Here is a 19,210-nt window from a genome sequence, read left to right as displayed (position 1 = left end):
ACGTTGTGTGTTCTTAGCTGTGAAAAACCTCTACATGCGTGTCTTTAACGTTTTGTTGAATTGTTCAACGGTTTGCGCTTTTGTATCGGATGACGTTGCAAAATGTGTAATATTGCGCTGTCTCATTAATTTCTGGAAATGTTTGTTGAAAAATTCCTTCCCTTTGTCTGTTTGGACGCGTAATGGGGAGCCACTAGTTATTAAGATGTCTGCAAATGCTTTGGTGACCTGCGTACCTATTTTAGCTTTCAAAACTCGTACATATGCACGTTTCGAGAAAATATCGATCGCGGTTAGTAAATATTTATATCCATCATTGTAGCGTGCTAATGATTGCATATCGCATATATCTGCTTGAAATTGTCTCATAGGACCTCGAACAAAAACTTTATTTCTAGGAAACGTTATTCTGGCTGGTTTGTGTAGAGTGTAAGCATCTTGATCGGATAAAAAAGCTTTCACTTTTTTAATGTTAGTGTTTTTACAGCTAACAGCCGCTGTTCTGTGTAGGCGTGCCTCTCCCCCGAAACTAGCTGGATTTTTAGCATTATAATAGAGCTTTTCAAGACACCTCTCCCCACCCATTGTCAGGTACGTTCTGATGGATATCAGAGTGTGACGCTGTTAATAAAACAAACAGTTATGACATCTTGTGATTTTTAATTGAATAAACACAGAGAAACAATCACTTTTCTGGTCACAATAGTTTATTACAGAAAAAAGACAAATCAACTGGTTCTTAAAAACATTACTAATAAGTAGAAACAGGTATAACACAAGGTAAAAAAGAAATTCAATATGGTAAAAAAAAAAAAGTTTTCCTACAACACCTAAGGTTGAACATAACGCATGAATGAAGATAACAGATGGTGTCACTTTGGACCCTATTAGCGTTTTAAACTTCTTTAGCTCTACGGTTATATCATTCGGCAGCTGGTGTTTGATACAATCTAGAAACACTGTTAGAATAGTCACCAATTGGGCCCCCTTTTTTTGCACAATATTTCCCATTGTGTCGTTCCAAACGTTCTAAATAATAGCTCGACTTCGCTATTACTCAACACAATATCACAAGCTTCTTGTTTTATCATACGGAGCCGCGCAAAGATCTTGCACTCATGAGCGAGGTCGTGGAGAATGGCAGAAACAGTATTGCGAATGTTTATAAGAGATGCTGAGGTTTTAAAATAGAAAAGCATTGTCGATAACGTATGGAGAAAGTCAGCATTGCACAACTCAACCGTCACGGCTTCATAATTCGCGTAGAAATAAAAGGTTCGATCCTCAATAAACAAACATTGTTTATTGTTTATTCCTTCTATCTAGGATTGGAGACTTGGAGTTCCGGCGGCCGGCGCACTCACGCCACTAGATCGATCGTCGCTCTTCGGACACAAAGTATGGCAGCGGACCAAGAGGTTTGTACGGCTTCGTGCACCAACTGCACCCTTCTCTTAGAGAGGCTGTCTCTGCTAGAGGGACGTGTCCGCCAGTTAGAGCAGAATAGTGCGATAACAGTAGTTGCGGCGGACACAAACGCGGGCTGTAGCCAGCCCGCTAGCCCGGTTAGCATTAGCCCCAAGCGGCTTGCTAATCGCGATGAGCCAGGTAAGACGCACAGCCGTCCAAAGTCATCTCGGTCCACTGGCCCTCGCACATAGGCGACTCCATTACCCGAAACATTACGCTTAAAAATCCAGCCACGGTAATGTGTATTCCTGGGGGCAGAGCACCCGACATAGAAGCTAATCTTAGGGAGCTGACTCGCAATACGCCTACTCAACAGCGTAGTTCCACCAACACTAGCTACTCGGACATAGTGATACACGTCGGCTCCAATAATGTTAGGATGAGACAATCAGAGATCACAAAGACAAACATAGCGAGGACTTGTGATCTTGCCAGAAAGATGAGTCGGCATCGAGTATTTGTCTCTGGCCCCCTGCCTGGGAGAGGCACTGATGAGAGATTTAGTAGATTAGTCTCCCTTAATCGATGGATGGCTGGGTTCTGTAAAAAGCAGGGACTGTATTTTATAGATAACTGGTCCTCCTTCTGGGGCCGCCCCAACCTGCTGAGGAAGGACGGCCTTCACCCTAACCGTGAAGGCGCCTTCACTCTTTCTAGGAATATAGATTATTGTTTGAGCCACTCATGACAGGTCACTTTAGAGCAGGCCAGGGCACAGGTGATTAGACCACCTGTGAGGATGGGTTTGGAGTCTGTTAAGTTAAAGTTAACTAGCGCTAGGCTAGACTTTCAGCATACACATAGCTCCTCGTGTAGACTAGAGCGCGACAGTTTAAATAGTGCTGCAGTACACATAAACACACTTTCTACTGGGGTAGTAGACAAATCCAATCACTCCGTCCCGACCGGTCTTGCTGATGAAACGGTGCCTGTTTTAGATAACTTCACATGTGTAACAAATATTCATCAACAAATTCCCACGGTCGTTTCATCCCACCACACTAATAAACTTTTGAGAGGTGATGTTAGGCCTAGAGAACACAATTTTACTCGCATCCCGTTTAAAAATCCTTCGATAGATACGCACCCTGATCGACCGATTACATTTAAACTCGGTTTTATGAATATTAGATCGCTTCATACGAAAGCAGTTCTCGTTAATGACCTTATCACGGAACATAATCTAAACGTTTTTGGTCTTTGCGAGACCTGGTTAAAGCCTATTGAACTGCTGCCACTTAACGAGGCCTCGCCTCCAAATTTTGTGAGCTCGCATGTGGCACGTCCTCGAAAAAAGGGTCGGGGTGTCGCCCTCATCTCAAATTCTGAGCTTAGATTTAGGCCTCGCTCAATTCACGTATTTAAAACATTGTGCGATCCACTGCTTTACCGTCATTCTATCTTGCTGTTATTTACCGTCCACCCGGGGCTTACTCTGGCTTCCTGGATGAATTTTCAGAATTTGTGGCTGATCTAGTGACAAATGCAGATAATATAGTTATCATGGGTGATTTCAACATCCACATGAATTCACCGTCAGAACCACTGACTTCGGCATTTCAAACTTTAATCAATACGTTTGGTTTTACGCAAGCCGTACAGGCAGCAACGCATAAGAATGGAAATACCTTAGATCTGGTATTATCCCGGGGACTAGCAACCTCAAATATAGCAGTACTGCCATACACTACTGTTCTGTCTGATCATTTCTTAATAAAATTTGAAATTTTAGTTCCTTGTCAAAGACAAGAGAGCAATCAGAATTATAGCAGCCGTAATTTTAACTCCATGACTGCAACTGCGCTATCTGAGTTACTGTCGCCGGCAACCGCCATGTTTCCCGCATACAGCGGCTCTATTGATAATCTTACAAATGAATTCAATGCGACATTATTAAAAGCCATCGACTCTGTGGCACCGCTACGTCTGAAACCTCGCCGTAGATGGCCAACTCCGTGGTTCACAGATGAAACACGTACGCTTAAACAATTATGTAGAAAGCATGAGCGCAGATGGCGTTTAACCAAACTTGAGGTTTTCCATCAGGCATGGAAGGACAGCCTCCTGAAATATAAAGATGAGCTCATTTTAGCAAAAACTCGTTATTTTTCGCAAGTCATTAATCTCAATAAAAACAATCCTAAATACCTATTTGATACAGTGGCAAAGCTAACTCTGCGCCAGCCTACCCCCGATAGCTCCTTCCACTCAGCTGACGAGCTTATGAAATTTTTTGCTCAAAAGATTGAGTCCATTAGGGACGAGATCAAGAATACCATTCCAATCGCTCCGCCGGTTACTAGCGCTGGGGATCATGCAATAACCCTCTCAAATTTTAAAAGCGTGTCCCTTGAAATGCTACAAAATTGGGTAGTGCGGCTAAACAAACAACATGTTTACTCGACCCGCTTCCAGCCAAACTACTTAAAGAATTATTTCCAATTTTAGGACCGTCCGTCTTAAATATAATCAATCTGTCTGTTTCCTCTGGGATAGTGCCAACAGCCTTTAAAACCGCTATTATTAAACCGCTACTCAAGCGAGCAAATCTTGACCCGGACTGTCTCAGTAATTATAGGCCAGTTTCAAACCTCCCATTCATAGCAAAACTTCTTGAAAAAGTAGGAGCGCAGCAGCTTATTGATTACATGGTCGCTAATAATCGATATGACTCTTTTCAGTCTGGTTTTAGAGCTAATCATTCCACAGAGACAGCACTTGCTAAAGTGACTAATGATCTCCTCATAGCTATGGATTCAAATACGTCGTCTGTATTGTTACTACTCGATCTTAGTGCTGCCTTTGACACTGTAGACTTCGATATTTTATTAGGGCGTCTTAAAAGTTGTGTTGGTATCTCAGGGTCAGCACTCAGCTGGTTCAATTCCTATCTATCAGACAGGAAGCACCGAGTGGTCCATGGCAATACGTCCTCTGAGCTGTATAATGTTACGTGTGGTGTCCCACAGGGATCGGTACTCGGACCGATTTTATTTAATATTTATATGATTCCGCTTGGGGACATAATACGTAAATATAATATTAGTTTTCAATGCTACGCGGATGACACCCAATTATATATGCCGTTATCGATGACAGATCCGCGGGACTGTTGTAATCTCGAGGCGTGCCTTGCGGAGATCAAGCAATGGATGTCTCTCAACTTCCTTCGTCTTAACCCAGATAAAACTGAGATGTTGATAATTGGTCCTACTCGTTATCAACACTTATTTAAGGAAACCACTATAACTATAGATAACCGTACTATCACTCAGAGTGATACGGTAACTAATCTTGGGGTAATATTTGACCAAACGCTCTCCTTTCAAAAACACATTAAGAATATAACCAGGATTGCGTTTTTTCACCTTTGTAATATTGCTAAGATTCGTCCTATCCTCTCGACCGGGGATGCGGAAACTATTATACATGCGTTCGTCACGTCGCGCCTGGACTACTGTAATGTATTATTCTCTGGTCTTCCTAAGTCCAGTATCAAAAGTCTACAGTTAGTGCAAAATGCCGCTGCGAGGCTGCTCTCACGGTCAAGAAAATTTGATCACATTACCCCAATATTAGCCAAATTACATTGGCTCCCGGTCCATTTAAGATGTGACTTCAAGGTTCTTCTACTAACCTATAAATCACTGCATGGCTTAGCGCCTTCATATCTCGTCGACCTAGTCGTTCCTTATGTTCCGTCTCGTAACCTTCGTTCGCAAAACGCTAGTCTTTTAGTTACACCGAGGGCCAAGAAAATGTCTGCAGGGTCTAGAGCATTCTCTATTCGGGCTCCAGAGCTTTGGAATGCCCTTGATATGTATCAGTAGAAACATTTAAGACACATTTAAAGACACATTTCTATGAGATCGCCTTTAACTTACTTGTAGTGGCCGATTTAGCCGGAGTTTGTTTTGTTCTCTCTGCCCACCCCCTCCCTGGCTGGGGAGGGGGTTAGGTGGCTCAAAAGCTGATAGCGGCTAGCTGGATTCTCGGGGACCAATTCAAGATGAAGAAACTGCAGCTCAAGCTCCTTGAAGACACTGCCAGGACAATCGAGGGCACCTCCGACATCCATTTTTTCATTGATTTTCATATTATGTATTACTTGTGCCCTCTCTGCATCCATTACAACCTGGTGATCCTGAAAGGGGGATCCTTCCATCTGTGGTCCCTTCTCAAGGTTTCTCATTTTCCCCTGGCAGGGGTTTTTTGAGTTTTTCCTTGCCCTTTTGGGAGCTTAAGATCAGGGGGATGCTTTGAGAATAATTGTCAATTTTGGCTATGTGAAGCCCTTTGAGACTGTTTGTGATTTAGGGCTATACAAATAAACTTGACTTGACTTGACTTAACATGTATGATGCAGCTGGCTAAGGTCATCAAGGGCACATCCGTCACATGTCATTTTAGCATGTTTAATTAAGGCATCATACAAAAGATGAGCGACTATCAGTTTCACCCGTACATAATCTTCAATCACCAGCCATTTAAGAGGCTCTACCATCATATTGTGTTTCTCCTGCTGTGCGTTGACTCTCACAGGCGTCGAAGTCACCGGAGGAACGATGCCAAACTCAAGGTCCATCAGTGGGATGTCTCCAGCTGTGGGCGAGGGGTAATTGGTAATGATTGTGTTGTCCGCCCCCGCAGCCAGCTCCATGTACCCCTCAAAATCACCAGGTAGCTCTGTCTCTGCATTGAGCATGAGTGCTATGTTATCGGCAGATAAGCAGGGCAAATCCATGCCATTTTCAGGATAGCGTGCGCATGCGTCGTCAAACAGCTCGATGGCTCGCGACGAGGACCACGGTTCACGCTGCTGCTGCTGCTGCTGCTCCGTCGTGCTTGCTAGGCCGCTTTGCCCGCTGTATCCCGGGGTGACCTGTAGGGTCTCAGGGCTCCCAAACCCGTCAAAGGTTGATGACAAAGCTCCATAGAGACGATCGGGCTGCAGATTCTCGAGGCAGATCGGTGACATGCGATCGCTCGGGTCGGGAGTAGGCACTGGAAGAATCTCAAACCTTTCGATCCCTGTCGCTGGCGTTGGTCCCGGTCGCTCAGTTGACGTGCTTGGCCGTGGTGCCGCTATGAAGGCCGTGTCAGCATCGTCTGTCTCTGCACCAGAGTTGTCAGGGCTGGACCAGAGTGTGATCCCAGGCCCATGTTCCATAGGTACAGAACTTGGTTAAAGTCGTCTGGCGAGGATTTTTTGAGCCATCTTCTTTCTCTGATGTGTAGACCAAACTCTTGTGTGTACAAAAGAGGAGTCTGCAAGCCTGCTCTTATACATTTTAGATAGTTATGCTAATGACTACAACCCCACCTTTCTGTGACTGTAGGTGAAAAAGGGGGGTTAGGGGGGCACAGGCGACTGTGCTGAGGAGGGCCAAGGGTGGGGAGTTTAAAGGTTTGGGTTTTTTTTTAGTAAGGGTTAATCTACAGTCAGTTTGTTTCACTCCGACGACGTTTGTCCAGACACGGCTCGATAGGAAGAGTCCCGTAATACTCTCACCAAATGCTTGCATTCGTTCATACCACTCTGCCAGTGGTAAATTCAATAGTGTTTGGAAAACTCCACATTCACTATTAAACACTTCTAGCGTTAGATACATTACGTCGATTACCTCTCCGTCTTCTGTCCCATCCACAGTTTGAGGAGAAACTTTAAGCCGGAAAAAACATCTTCCGCTTGCTGTAATTCTGGAAATCCAAGTTACATTCAGCTCCCCCTCTAATCCGTATCCATTGACAAAGTTGGTCAAAACCTCAGGCAGGAGTTGATTTCAAACACCCCAGTCATTTGAGTTCAACGTACCATACGCGCCGGTCTGCTCACAGTTGTTGTTTGATCCAGAGCCCTCTTGATTTCTCATAAAGAAAGACAACTCACCAATCTCGTAAAAAAATTTAAATCCCCATAGAGTCTCCGGTGTTAGATGCCAGCTCCGCTCAAGTTTTTCTGTAGGACGCTGTTGCATACGCTTTAGATACATTTGTTTCTTCCTAGGTGCATCTAACAAGCCATCTGGGCCTTTACGGCAAAGATGGATACTGACCGGCGTTTCTGCTATCATGATTTGAGCTTCAGGTTTGCAATTTAACACCACAGCTTTAGCTTAGCTCTTTTCTGTGAACTAGCAGCACGATACTCTGGCGTAATATACCAATACCAACAACAGGTCCAACCCCTCTCTCAAACCACACCTCTGTGTATCACGTGTTTTTAATCAGGATATGTTTTAAACTTAGACAACCTTCATAAAAACAGAGGCCTTCATCTGTCTCCCTCCAAAATTAAAAGACCCCTAACTTTGCCCGCATACCGATTCAGATAACTTTGGCACCATGCTGACGACACTTCAATGACTCGATCACATTTGACTATCTCCTCCAGTCTCTTTCAGAGGATTTCTTCTCCTTTAGATGTCTTTTTCTCAACAAAACTCCCCCTTGATCCTCTAAACTATTGTATGTCAAATTAGATGCGACACCCTGGCTATCTCCTCCAGTCTCTTTCTTTCAGATATCTTTGGCACCAATAATGCCGACTCGCACGACCCCCCCATACTGACACAAACACCCCTCCCCTTCTTTTTCTCAACAAAACGCCCCCCTTCACCCCACACGTACTGGCTGATAGCAAAGCTAGCTCAGATGCTGCACCTGTTTTGATTCACAAAAATACATGCCCATACCTATCCCCATCTAAAAATGGCGCCAGCAAACCAAAACGGCGACAGTCAAAGATGGCGCCGTCATGACTGGCGCCGTCATGACTGACGCCATCTTGACGCCCTCAACCCATCCCCAAAAGGGGGTGATTTATGATACCATAACAAATCATAAAAAGGTCATAAAATGTTATGACCCCATACCTCATTTACATATGAATAGACATCAAAGTCACGTGCCTTACGTATATTATTCTCTCTATCATGTTTAGCAATTGTGACGGGATCTGTGTAGGACTCTGTCTACCTTCATTCAGACTTTGATTGTTCAGTTCATCTATGACAGCTTGTAAATGGGTAAGAATAGCAGGACTGACGGGGCTTTCTCCCTCCAACAAAGCAGTGCTCACATTGTTGAGCAAATCTGCTATTTGGCTCGTAGACGTATTGTTTGATAGCAAATCATTGTTAACGCTTGACAAATCTAGCTCAGGTGTATCACTTCTTTGGCTTGTTTCGCTAAATGGTTGCAAATCTATTTCATCAAGATTTGTTAAGAAATCTGACTCTGCTGACGTGAGGTTTGAATGATCCATTATATTTCCTTTTTTTTTTTACAAAACACAACAGAAACACAGAGTAGTAAAAAAAAAACAGACCTATCTTGATTCGGCCAAATCTGTCAGAATACGTATTAGCTTAAAACATTCCTGTAACCGCCTTTTGTAGATACAATTACCACTGCACTTTACAGGCTGTCTTCCATTCGTGTGGCGATGACTCTCGCGTGCCGGCTTAGGCCCCCTGCTGGCTGAGTGGCTCGTGCTGTAGAAGGATGACCCCTCCTCCTCCTCCATCCTCTTTGAACCCCTCGTCCTGTGTCACGACGCTTAACTGGAAGTAGATATGAAAAAAAAACAGTTAAGCCGTTATAATCCCAAAAATAGCAAGTCGAATGATAACATAGAAAGAGAAAAAAATAGAAGGAATACCTCCAACTCTGTCGACTGGTGAGGATGGTTCAAGCCTTCGTATGCAGAAAGAGCCTCCGCTAATTCTATGTCCGTGGATGCTTCCTGCCGGTCGGTGTAGGACGTAAGTGGATTGGTTTCAATGGTAGCACGTGACTCTGATGCGGTTGGTCTCGCTGGCTCTGATCCGATTGGCTCTGCCGCTTCCGCTGCTTCAAAATGGCATCCACGAGAGTCTGTGTTTCAAAATCAGCTTGTGTTGACTGCTTGTTTTTCCTAGTGGCCGCGGCCACGTGATCTGTTACATACATAAAATAAATCACCAACTAATAGCATTTATATTAACTATCTTAGATGAACGGTTGACTCTGATTGTGTTAGATAAACGTCGCTAAAGTTGTCGTGAAAAGATGCGTGGACGTCAGCAAAAACGGTGATGTCTACAAACATTACATAAACATTACATCGTGTTTTACAAATAGCCCCAGTGTATTATTATTATTATTATTATTTATTATTATATCGACAAAATAGTAACATGACTTACCTTTAACCATCTTGAAACAATTTTCGACGCACTCCTACTCCGTTGATCAGAGCTCATGCGCTGGCTTGTCTTCTCAAAATGAGCGCTGGTTATCCGTCCCAAACTAACTTCAAATTCGGTGGAGAAAAGACCACGCCTATGGGGTCATGTGCCGCGATAACACTTTGCTGCCGCTAATGATTTGTGCTGTCGTTTTAATGACTCAACCTCAGCTCAAACTATTGTATGTTAAACTTTCTCCTTCAGATGTCTTCTTCAACAAAGTTACACGCAGACAACTTGGAGCCAATAATGTTGACTCTCATGACTCAACTAGCTGTGGCCCCACAAGCTATTGTATGTCAAATTAGATGCAACAACACCTTGACTATCTCCTTCAGATGCCTTTTTTTCAACAAAACTCCCCCCTTGACCCCCCTTTTTTCAACAAAACTCCCCCCTTGACCCTAGACGCACTGGTTGATAGCAAATCTAACTCAGGTGTATCACTTCTCTGCTCTGTTTCACAAAAATACAGGCCCTATACATGTCCCCATCCAAAAATGGCGCCAGCAAACCAAAATGGCGACAGCCAAAGATGGCGCGGACTCGACTGCCGCTATCTTGGCGCCCGCCAGACTGGCGCACATGCCCCCCTCCCTATCCAAAAGGGGGTTGATTTATGTTACCATAAAAGGCCATAAAATTTTATAACCCCCTGCCTCATTTACATACAATAGACATCAAGGTCTTAAGAACAAAGGAAGCTGAATTAAAATATAAGACCTACAAAAATAAATTGATTAAAATAATGAGAAACAGTAAAAGGAACTATTATAGCAAAATACTGGCGGAAAACAAGAATAACATAATAATTACATGGAAAGTGTTAAATGAGATTATTAAAAACAGAACTGGAAAGCCAGGATATCCTTCTTATTTTCTAAACAGTAATAACATAACTATAAATGATCTTACTATGATTGCACAGGAGTTTAATGACTACTATGTTGGTATTGGGCCTACTTTGGAAGAGGAAGTAGCAAAAAAAGGGAGTACAAGCGACCAAATTAAGGATGTACCCATAGCCGAAAGTATGGTTCTAAGAGGAACGAATGAGAAGGAAATAATAGAAATTGTTAGAGAATTTAAAGGTAAAAAGTCAACTGACTGTAATGAGATAGATATGTCACTTGTTAAAAATATTATTGAATGTGCGGTGAAACTCCTTACACATATCTGCAAACAATCTTTGACAACTGGTGTTTTTCCGAGTGAAATGAAAACTGCTAAAATTATTCCAATATATAAAGCTGGGGACAAACACACATTCTCAAATTACAGGCCAATATCTCTACTCCCACAATTCTCCAAAATATTAGAAAAAATATTTTATAAAAGGCTTGATGATTTTCTTACAAAACAAAATATTCTGTGTGACCAACAGTATGGATTTCGAAAAAATTGGACCACCACACTAGCTTTGTTAGATTTTGTAGCTGAAATAACAACAGCTATTGAAAATAAACAATCTGTTGGAGGTGTTTTTTTGGATCTTAAGAAAGCTTTTGATACTGTAAATTATGAAATATTGTTAACAAAACTTGAAAGATATGGGATACGAGGTATGTCACTCACTTGGTTAAACAGTTATTATCCAACAGGAACCAATATGTGCAATTTATGGACTGTAAATCAAAACTAAAGCAGGTAAAGTGTGGGGTCCCTCAGGGCTCAATGTTAGGCCCCTTGTTATTTAATTTGTATGTCATTGATATGTGCAAGGGTCTCCAGGTTACTCAAGGCCGTAGTTTTTGTAGATGACACAAACCTGCTTTGCAGTGGGGATGACCTGGATTAAATACTGGATACTGTGGGTATTTAAATTAAAAAATTACAGAGTTGGTTTGACACAAATAAACTTACACTAAATTTAAGTAAAACAAAGTATATCATATTTGGAAACCGTCCGACTAACAGATAAAATTCTTACAATAATTAATATAGAAATAGAAAGAGTAAATGAAATAAAATTTCTTGGAGTGCTTATAGATAATAAATTAAATTGGAAACTGTTAGAGCGGTGCTCACTCTAACTTATTTTTACAAGAACCACACGGGAGACTGTATGCCCTTTTTAAGCATTTGCAAATGGAGAGCCATTTGTCGCTGTGCGTACAGCGATGATCGAATGAGGTCTGGCACCGGCCTCTTGCAAGAGCATATTTATTATGAAAAACAGGGTGGGGGTAAGAGTGGACTGGATAGAGTTGAAGCCCTTGACCTCATATCAGGGTGTGTGTTGGATTTTGTCCACAATTTAGGGAGCGCGTTATCTGCGCCTCACGGCAAAAGCCATTGCAAATCACCTGATCCAATTTACTCACTGCGTGCTCGTTTGATTTCTTCAGATTTAGGAAAATGCTAAGACACTGAAGCACAAATTAGACTTACACAGGTTGGTTGAGTTCAATCACAATTCTTGTTCAGGAAGCTCTGTTTTCAGGAAAGTCCAATACAGTGCTGGACCCTTCAAGAGCAGAAAGTCTCCATTCAGAAAAGGCAATGTTCAAGGTTCTTTGATGAGTTTATATTCAGTTGCACATTGTGGGCCGGGATTGATGGGTGATGAGTCTTTGGGGTGGGGCAAGTTCGCCATGGAAGTGGGTGCTGGTTATGGGCGATTCGGTGTGTGTGGGGGCTGTTGTCTTCCATTCCGTCTTTCAGCCTTGGCGATCATCTTTGGCCGAGTCCTTGGCTGGCTCCCTCTGGCACCTGCTGGTTTTATCTCCACGTGACCTTCCTGTGAACATTCTTCTCCAATCTTGGACATACACTGTCGTACCTCATTCTTTCAATTGTGTCATTTTGTACGAAATTATGTTAGCTTTTGGCTGTGACATCATTAATCTATTGCTGTTCCCTGACTATGTAAAGTTTGTTCTTTTGATACTTCATGTCTTTGCTTACGTCTGTTAGATAAATTGTATATATATGTTATCATGCATTCCCTAATGAGTACTTATTAATAAGATTATTGCACAGAATGCTTGCTGTTTCGACTTGCAGACGTCCACCAGTCAACAACAAGTCAAACGATGCTGTCTGGAGCTTCCTGACCTTCTACACCTCTGGGAATCCAAGAAAGTTGTTGATAGCTCACTCTATTTTGTTGATGTCTTGCACATGGCATTTTGTCCTTGCATTCTTCTCTCATGGCGTCTTGTCTGTGACTTCTTGTTTCACATAGCATTTTGTCCTTGCACTCTTTTTAATCTCTCATGACGTCTTGTCTGCGACTTCTTGTTTCACATAGCATTTTGTTCTTGCTCTCATGACGTCTTGTCTGCGACTTCTTGTTTCACATAGAATCTCGTTTCTTCTTGTTTTGTCTGCTGATTCTTTTCTTTTATACAGATATTCAGTCAGAGAAAATACCTGACAGAAATTGGGGGCTCGTCCGGGATCTCTTCAGACCGGAAGGCGCTCGGCTGACTTCTTCGACACAGGACAAGTCCTTGGCCAAGGCATATAAAGAAACCCTTTTCACGGGGCTGTCTCGATCAAGTCGGCTGGACGCCGGAGTGGTTGACGAGATCATCCAAGGAAAAGAACTGGCAGACTGTGAGTATGAATATTGATTAATGAATGTGCAGTGACAAGTGGTCACTTAAAACCTTGACAATTCTAGACCCTATCAAGTGCAACTAGAAACAGTTAAATTCCGCTGGGATGATGGAGTCCCCTGACTTATTCAGTTAAATTACATGGGAGGGTGGACTCCTCTGTTTCCTAATAGAAGTACAGGTGTTCAGAGCAGTTAAATTTCGCTGAGGTGTCGTGGGGCCTCCTAACTTGAAGAGTTTGTTAAAATCCACGGGAGGGCGGACTCCCCTGCTTGCCTGTGACGATAAAAGTGCGCATTATGTGTGTGTATGGTTTGACTGAGAGTGATCTCATTAGAGCTCTCCTCTATATAAACACACAGGATCTTAAACAGTGGCTTTGTGTGGACGCAGATGCAAGGACTATCCGCTTCCTCCGGGAAGGTGAAAGGAGACTCACCACACATCGAACATTTAACCACTGTCCTGTGAATAAAGTTGGCTTTAGGACACTGTAGGTGCCATTCGAATTGCTAACTCTGAAATTTAGAAAAATAAACCATGGGAAAATCAAATAGCAAACAAAAGCCACTACTCCGACATGAATTAAAATGCAAAGATTGGAAATTGATGGAAGGGGTCGACCCTGAAAATATAAAATATCTTGATAAATGGATAACCGATTACAAATTTGCTGGTCATGTGGGAAAAAAGGCCATATAGCAAGAAACTGCCCGGGTAATCATGGGGGAGAGAGTAAAACCCCCCTTATGACTAGCCGACGGTCAAAATACAGTTGAAACAACTGCCTTGCCAACAGCTCCCCCTGTTGATATAGATGTGAACATTCAAGATTTGTTGATGAACAATATTGAGAAGCCCGTGATAACCCTAATGGTAAACGGGACTCCAAAAACTTTTTTGTGTGACTCAGGGGCGTGTGTGACCACATGTAGTGACATACCTGCAGATGTGCGAGAAAATGGTAAATCTTTTTGGGTGAGAGCAGCAAATGGGCTGGCAACCCCACTTCCCCAGTCTCGACCAGTTTGGATACGGGACCCAGAAGGGGGAAGTTGTTGTATTCCCATATTGCTGATACCCAGTTGCCCTATTAATTTGCTAGGTAGAGATGCTCTCACTGCCCTTGGGCTTTCCCTTGCGTCTCTTAACGATCAAATTGTTGTCAAAAGGCGACACCGGGTGCAGGTTTTTGGTCAATTTCACTGCTACTGTTTTTATTCATTGGATTTGGCTGACGCAGAAGTGGTGGAATTTGGTTCCCCTCTTTTGGCCCGTGTGGCCACCCTTTTGCACTGCCCTGAACAGGCAATGGAAGCCGATAAACTACACATAACTATGTGGCATAAAGACGCACCTGGTCCTGATCACAACTACGAGAACATGCTTGAGGCTGCTACACCTGCCTCTTTGATGACGTCTTTCCTTCTACATGATGGTGAAAGCCGTGCTTGTGTAGTCATACAAACGGCTCCCCCTGCTGTTCAGAAGTTGCACGTGTCTCCCACTCCGCTCCACATCTCTCTACAGGCCTCACACTGCAACGTGGCAAAGTTTGGGATTTATGGCTGGTGATGCCTTGGCAGCTTCTGACTGGACTCAGGTTAATCCTGACTCCTTTTATAGTCCTTCCACCAAGCTCTTTAAACAAAATATGACTCGAGACCTGTCATTTATTACTGGAATCCACGCTGATCCTTGTGTTGAGCAAACACCCTCATGTTGAGATTTTGTGTTGATGTCTGATGACGAGCACATCCTCGCTGCGGTCCCAAGTCATCTTTGGTCTGCGGGTCCTTCTGACGTTGGTTTAGTGAAAGGTGCGCTTCCTGTTGTCATAAGACCTAGAACTGAATACCGCCCTTGTGTGAGGCAGTATCCTTTAAAACCTGATGCCTTACAGGGTATCGCACCTGTTATTTCTGATTTGTTAAAAGCAGGTGTCATTGTTCCTTGCCCGGATTCTCCTTGCAATACTACAATTTTCCCTGTAAAGAAGGCTCCCCCTTCTGTGGGGTGGAAAATGGTGCAAGACTTGCAGGCTGTAAACAATGCTGTTATCCAGAGAGCACCTTGTGTCCCTGACCCTCATACCTTGTTGAATTCATTGACACCTGATGCGAAAATCTTTTCAGTGATTGACATTAGCAATGCTTTTTTCTCTGTCCCTATTGCAGAAGAGAGTCAGTTTTGGTTTGCATTTACATATGCTGGCTCGAGGTACACCTTTACAAGGTTACCACAAGGGTATTGTGAAAGCCCAACAATTTACTCGCAGGTGATGGCAGCCAGCATGGCTAAATTTGTCCCGCCGATGGGAAGTCAAATCCTGCTCTATGTTGATGACATTTTAATAGCATCTCCTGATTTTGCCTCTTGCCAGGAAAACACGCTTGCAGTGTTGCATCACTTGGCAAGTGAGGTCAGCAAGAACAAGCTTCAACTGTGGTTCACTGAAATTAAATATTTAGGCCACAATCTAAGTTCCCAAGGTCGAACTATAGTTGAGAGCAGGAAAACATCTATTTTGCAAGATCCTAAACCACTCACAAAGAAACAAATGATGTATATTTTGAGTCTCACAGGGTATTGTAGGAGCTGGATACTTGATTGTGCCCAAATTGTTGCTCCTCTGTCCAAATTGATGTATGTGGAAGACATCTCAATGTCCACTCACTTAAAATGGACACCTGAAACTGAGGGTGCTTTTGTTTTGAACAAACAGACTTTGGTCTCCAGCTCCACTCTGGCCTTACCCAACTATGACAAGGCATTTGTCCAAACTGCAAAGGTCATTACATGACCTCTGTTTTGCTCCAATCACATGGCTCAAAGTTGCGACCTATTGCTTTTTATTCCTCTAAACTGGACAGTGTTGCATGTGCTCTCCCACCATGCGTGAGGGCCGTGGTGGCGGCCTCCATGGCTGTGGAGAGCAGTGCTGGTGTTGTGTTGTTTCATCCTTTGACACTGAAAGTTCCTCATGCTGTCTCGGCTCTTCTGCTACAGACTAATGACCTTTCTGTCGCCTGCACGTCATCTTTCTTGCATGTCTACGTTGCTGTCTCAGCCGCACCTGACCGTTGAAAGATGCACGACACTCAATCCTGCCACTCTCATTCCCCTTCCTGACGACGGTGAATTCCATGATTGTGTCGATGCTGCTCAACAGATTGCAAGGGCTCGGCCTGATTTGGGAGATACGCCTCTGCCAGATGGTCATGTGGTTTTTCTTGATGGGTCTTCTAAGAAAAATGAATTTGGTGTGACCCTTACTGGGTATGCCATTGTTACTGCTGACGAAGTTTTGGAAGCTGCTAATCTGCCATCCTATATGTCAGCACAAGCCGCTGAGCTCATTGCTTTAACTGGGGCATGCAAATTGTTTGCAAACAAATCCGTCACTATCTGGACTGATAGTCAGTATGCTTTTGCTACAGTGCACGTTTTTGCTCAGCAGTGGAGCAACCGGGGCATGGTAACTTCTACGGGGAAGCCCGTCACCCATTCCGCATTACTAACTCAACTTTTGGATGCTGTCCAGCTACCTTTAAAGGTGGCGGTTTGCAAATGTGCTGCTCACACTGCAAGCTTTGATCCTGTCTCTCTTGGTAATGCTTTTGCTGACAAGTCCGCTAAGGCCGCTGCAGAAGGCCTGCTCCATGTCTTCTCGTCTCTCACTGATCATGATTCGATGTCACACATCTCCCCTGATGTGTTGCTTGACATGCAGTCTCAGAGCCCCTCCCGGGAACGACTCTCTTGGGAAAAACGGGGTGCAACTAAAAACGCTGATGGTCTTTTTGTGTGACCGTTGGGCAAACCTGTCTTGCCTCGTAACTTGTTCAAATGGGCTGCTATTTCGAGTCATGGGGTCACCCATGTCTCGACGGGGGGTATGGTGAAACAAGTTGAGGCTATTTATACAACATGCGGGTTTGCAGCTTTTTCACAACACTTTTGCAGAGCATGTTTGATCTGTGCTAAACATAACCCACAAGGAAACTTAAGGCCTCGGAGAGGGAAGTTCCCGACTCCATTGTATCCATCTCAGATAATACACATGGATTATATACAATTAAATAAGTGTGAAGTGAAAGAATATTGTTTAGTCATAGGAGATGCATTTTCTAAATGGGTAGAAACATTTCCCATCGAACATGCTGATGCACTCACAGTGGCAAAATCCTTATGCAAAGACATCATTCCAAGGTATGGTATTCCAGAAAAAGTTTACAGCGACAATGGTCCACATTTTGTGAGTCAAATAGTGCATAACATTGGAAGAATGTTCCACATAAATTTAAAGAACCATTGTTCCTACCATCCACAGTCAGCTGGCCTTGTTGAGAGGGCTGATGCAAAAAACAGATTACGAAAATGTATGGAAGAAACCAAACGACCATGGACTCAGTGCTTAGACCTGGTCAAAATGTACATAAATATTACAAGTACAACAGGGCTAACTACCTATGAAACTGTGTTTGGAAGACCTTACGGGCTTCCTCAGTTCAAGGACACATGGGAGATCCCCGAGGAAGCCACATTAGCTGATTACATGAGAAAAATGTTGGAACGTCAGAAGAATCAAACCAATAACACTGATGATGAACCCATGTCTCCACAGGAAGACCCCAAAGTGGTACCGGGAGACTGGGTTTTGATCAAGAGTATCAAGAGGAAGAATTGGCATTCACCCAAGTGGGAAGGTCCCTTTTTGGTACTCCTCACGACACCTAATGCTTTGAAAATAGCCGAACGCAACATGTGGATTCATTTATCTCATTGCAAAAAGGTGATCTCCGCAGACCCAACCTAAGTACGGAAGGTGAGCAAAGTCTGGTAATAGTGCCTGATCCTGGTGCCAAGATCCAGGGTTGACACGAAAGCTAGCAGAAGCCTATTCCAAGACACCAACCCGAAGCTCAGGGTGTTGACTCTGAGGAGATCTAAAACATGAGCATTAGAGAGTCATTCGTAAAGTGCTTTAATCGGGCCATAGCCTGCGCAAAGTCTACCATGTGCTTTTGGTTGTTTTTGCTGGTTTGTGTTGTTATACTTTTTTCGGGGGTTATTTTATTGGTAGAGTACCATGAGCCTCGAATATTCTTCTCTCAGGCAACTACCAATACTGATTCTAATCAATATGGCTCATGGGGAAAAATTGCTAGACATAAGCGCAACACTAAATCCCCTTTTGATCATGTTGTTTGTACTCCAGAAACCGTCCGCGTTCCAACTTGTGTGCCATGGCTTTTGTCCTGTAGTTACAATCATTCATGGATGTTTACTGTGGCTCCTAATACGTCTTCTTCTATTATTTTACCTTTGAAAAGTTTGAAAGGTTTTCAAAATGGTCACCCCACTACTGGGGGTGAATGGCTCGGATATTGGTGGTATTTAACTGGCCACCCAGTTAGCACCGACTAGGGCACCCTTGTCACCACACAAACGCGAGATTATTGGCCCTCTGGTTCCAGTGAAGAGGCTGTGTTCTTCGCTAGACGAGTAACTTTGAAGAATCAGGGCACAAGCCTCCTTTTGACTCTTACACTCTCCCTGATGGTCAAATTCGTCCTCCAAATGCCACCTTGTTTAACACTTCCTGTTGGGGTTTTCAACTGTGGGCTTAATCCTCTGGAATTGATCCTCACTTTCATATTGCTATTTGCATTAACAAAACAATGTCGATTGCGGACCGTCCCGTTATAAATAATTACACCCTGTCAGCAGGAGCAAAAATCACAAGTGTGCTCCTCACTGATGTAGACAGCTATTTTTTAGCCTCCACGGGAATAAGCGGTCAAACCAACAACTGGCTTCTTATGGTTGAGCAGGCCGCAAAGATGGCTAACACCAGTTGCATTGCATGTATGGGTCCAAGACCTCTTCTGAAAATCATACCTGCAATTATAGTTCCTCGGTGTGCTGTTGTTTTGATGTTAA

General features: G+C 43.4%; 1 long non-coding RNA gene across 1 annotated transcript; it reads left to right on the top strand.

Annotated features, from left to right (window-relative positions):
• Window positions 1–853: 853 nt before the first annotated feature.
• LOC148383153 (uncharacterized) lies at window positions 854–5,817 on the top strand. Its single transcript, XR_015853438.1, has 2 exons — window positions 854–1,418; window positions 5,429–5,817. It is a non-coding gene; the product is annotated as an uncharacterized LOC148383153 (long non-coding RNA).
• The last annotated feature ends 13,393 nt before the right edge of the window (window positions 5,818–19,210 follow it).

This window comes from Syngnathus floridae, chromosome 17, assembly GCF_059516105.1.
Source record: "Syngnathus floridae isolate MCC-2025c chromosome 17, RoL_Sflo_1.0, whole genome shotgun sequence".
In the NCBI taxonomy this organism is placed as follows: domain Eukaryota; kingdom Metazoa; phylum Chordata; class Actinopteri; order Syngnathiformes; family Syngnathidae; genus Syngnathus; species Syngnathus floridae.
Note: the sequence above shows the minus strand (reverse complement) of the source record. Positions and strands in the feature narration are given on the sequence as shown.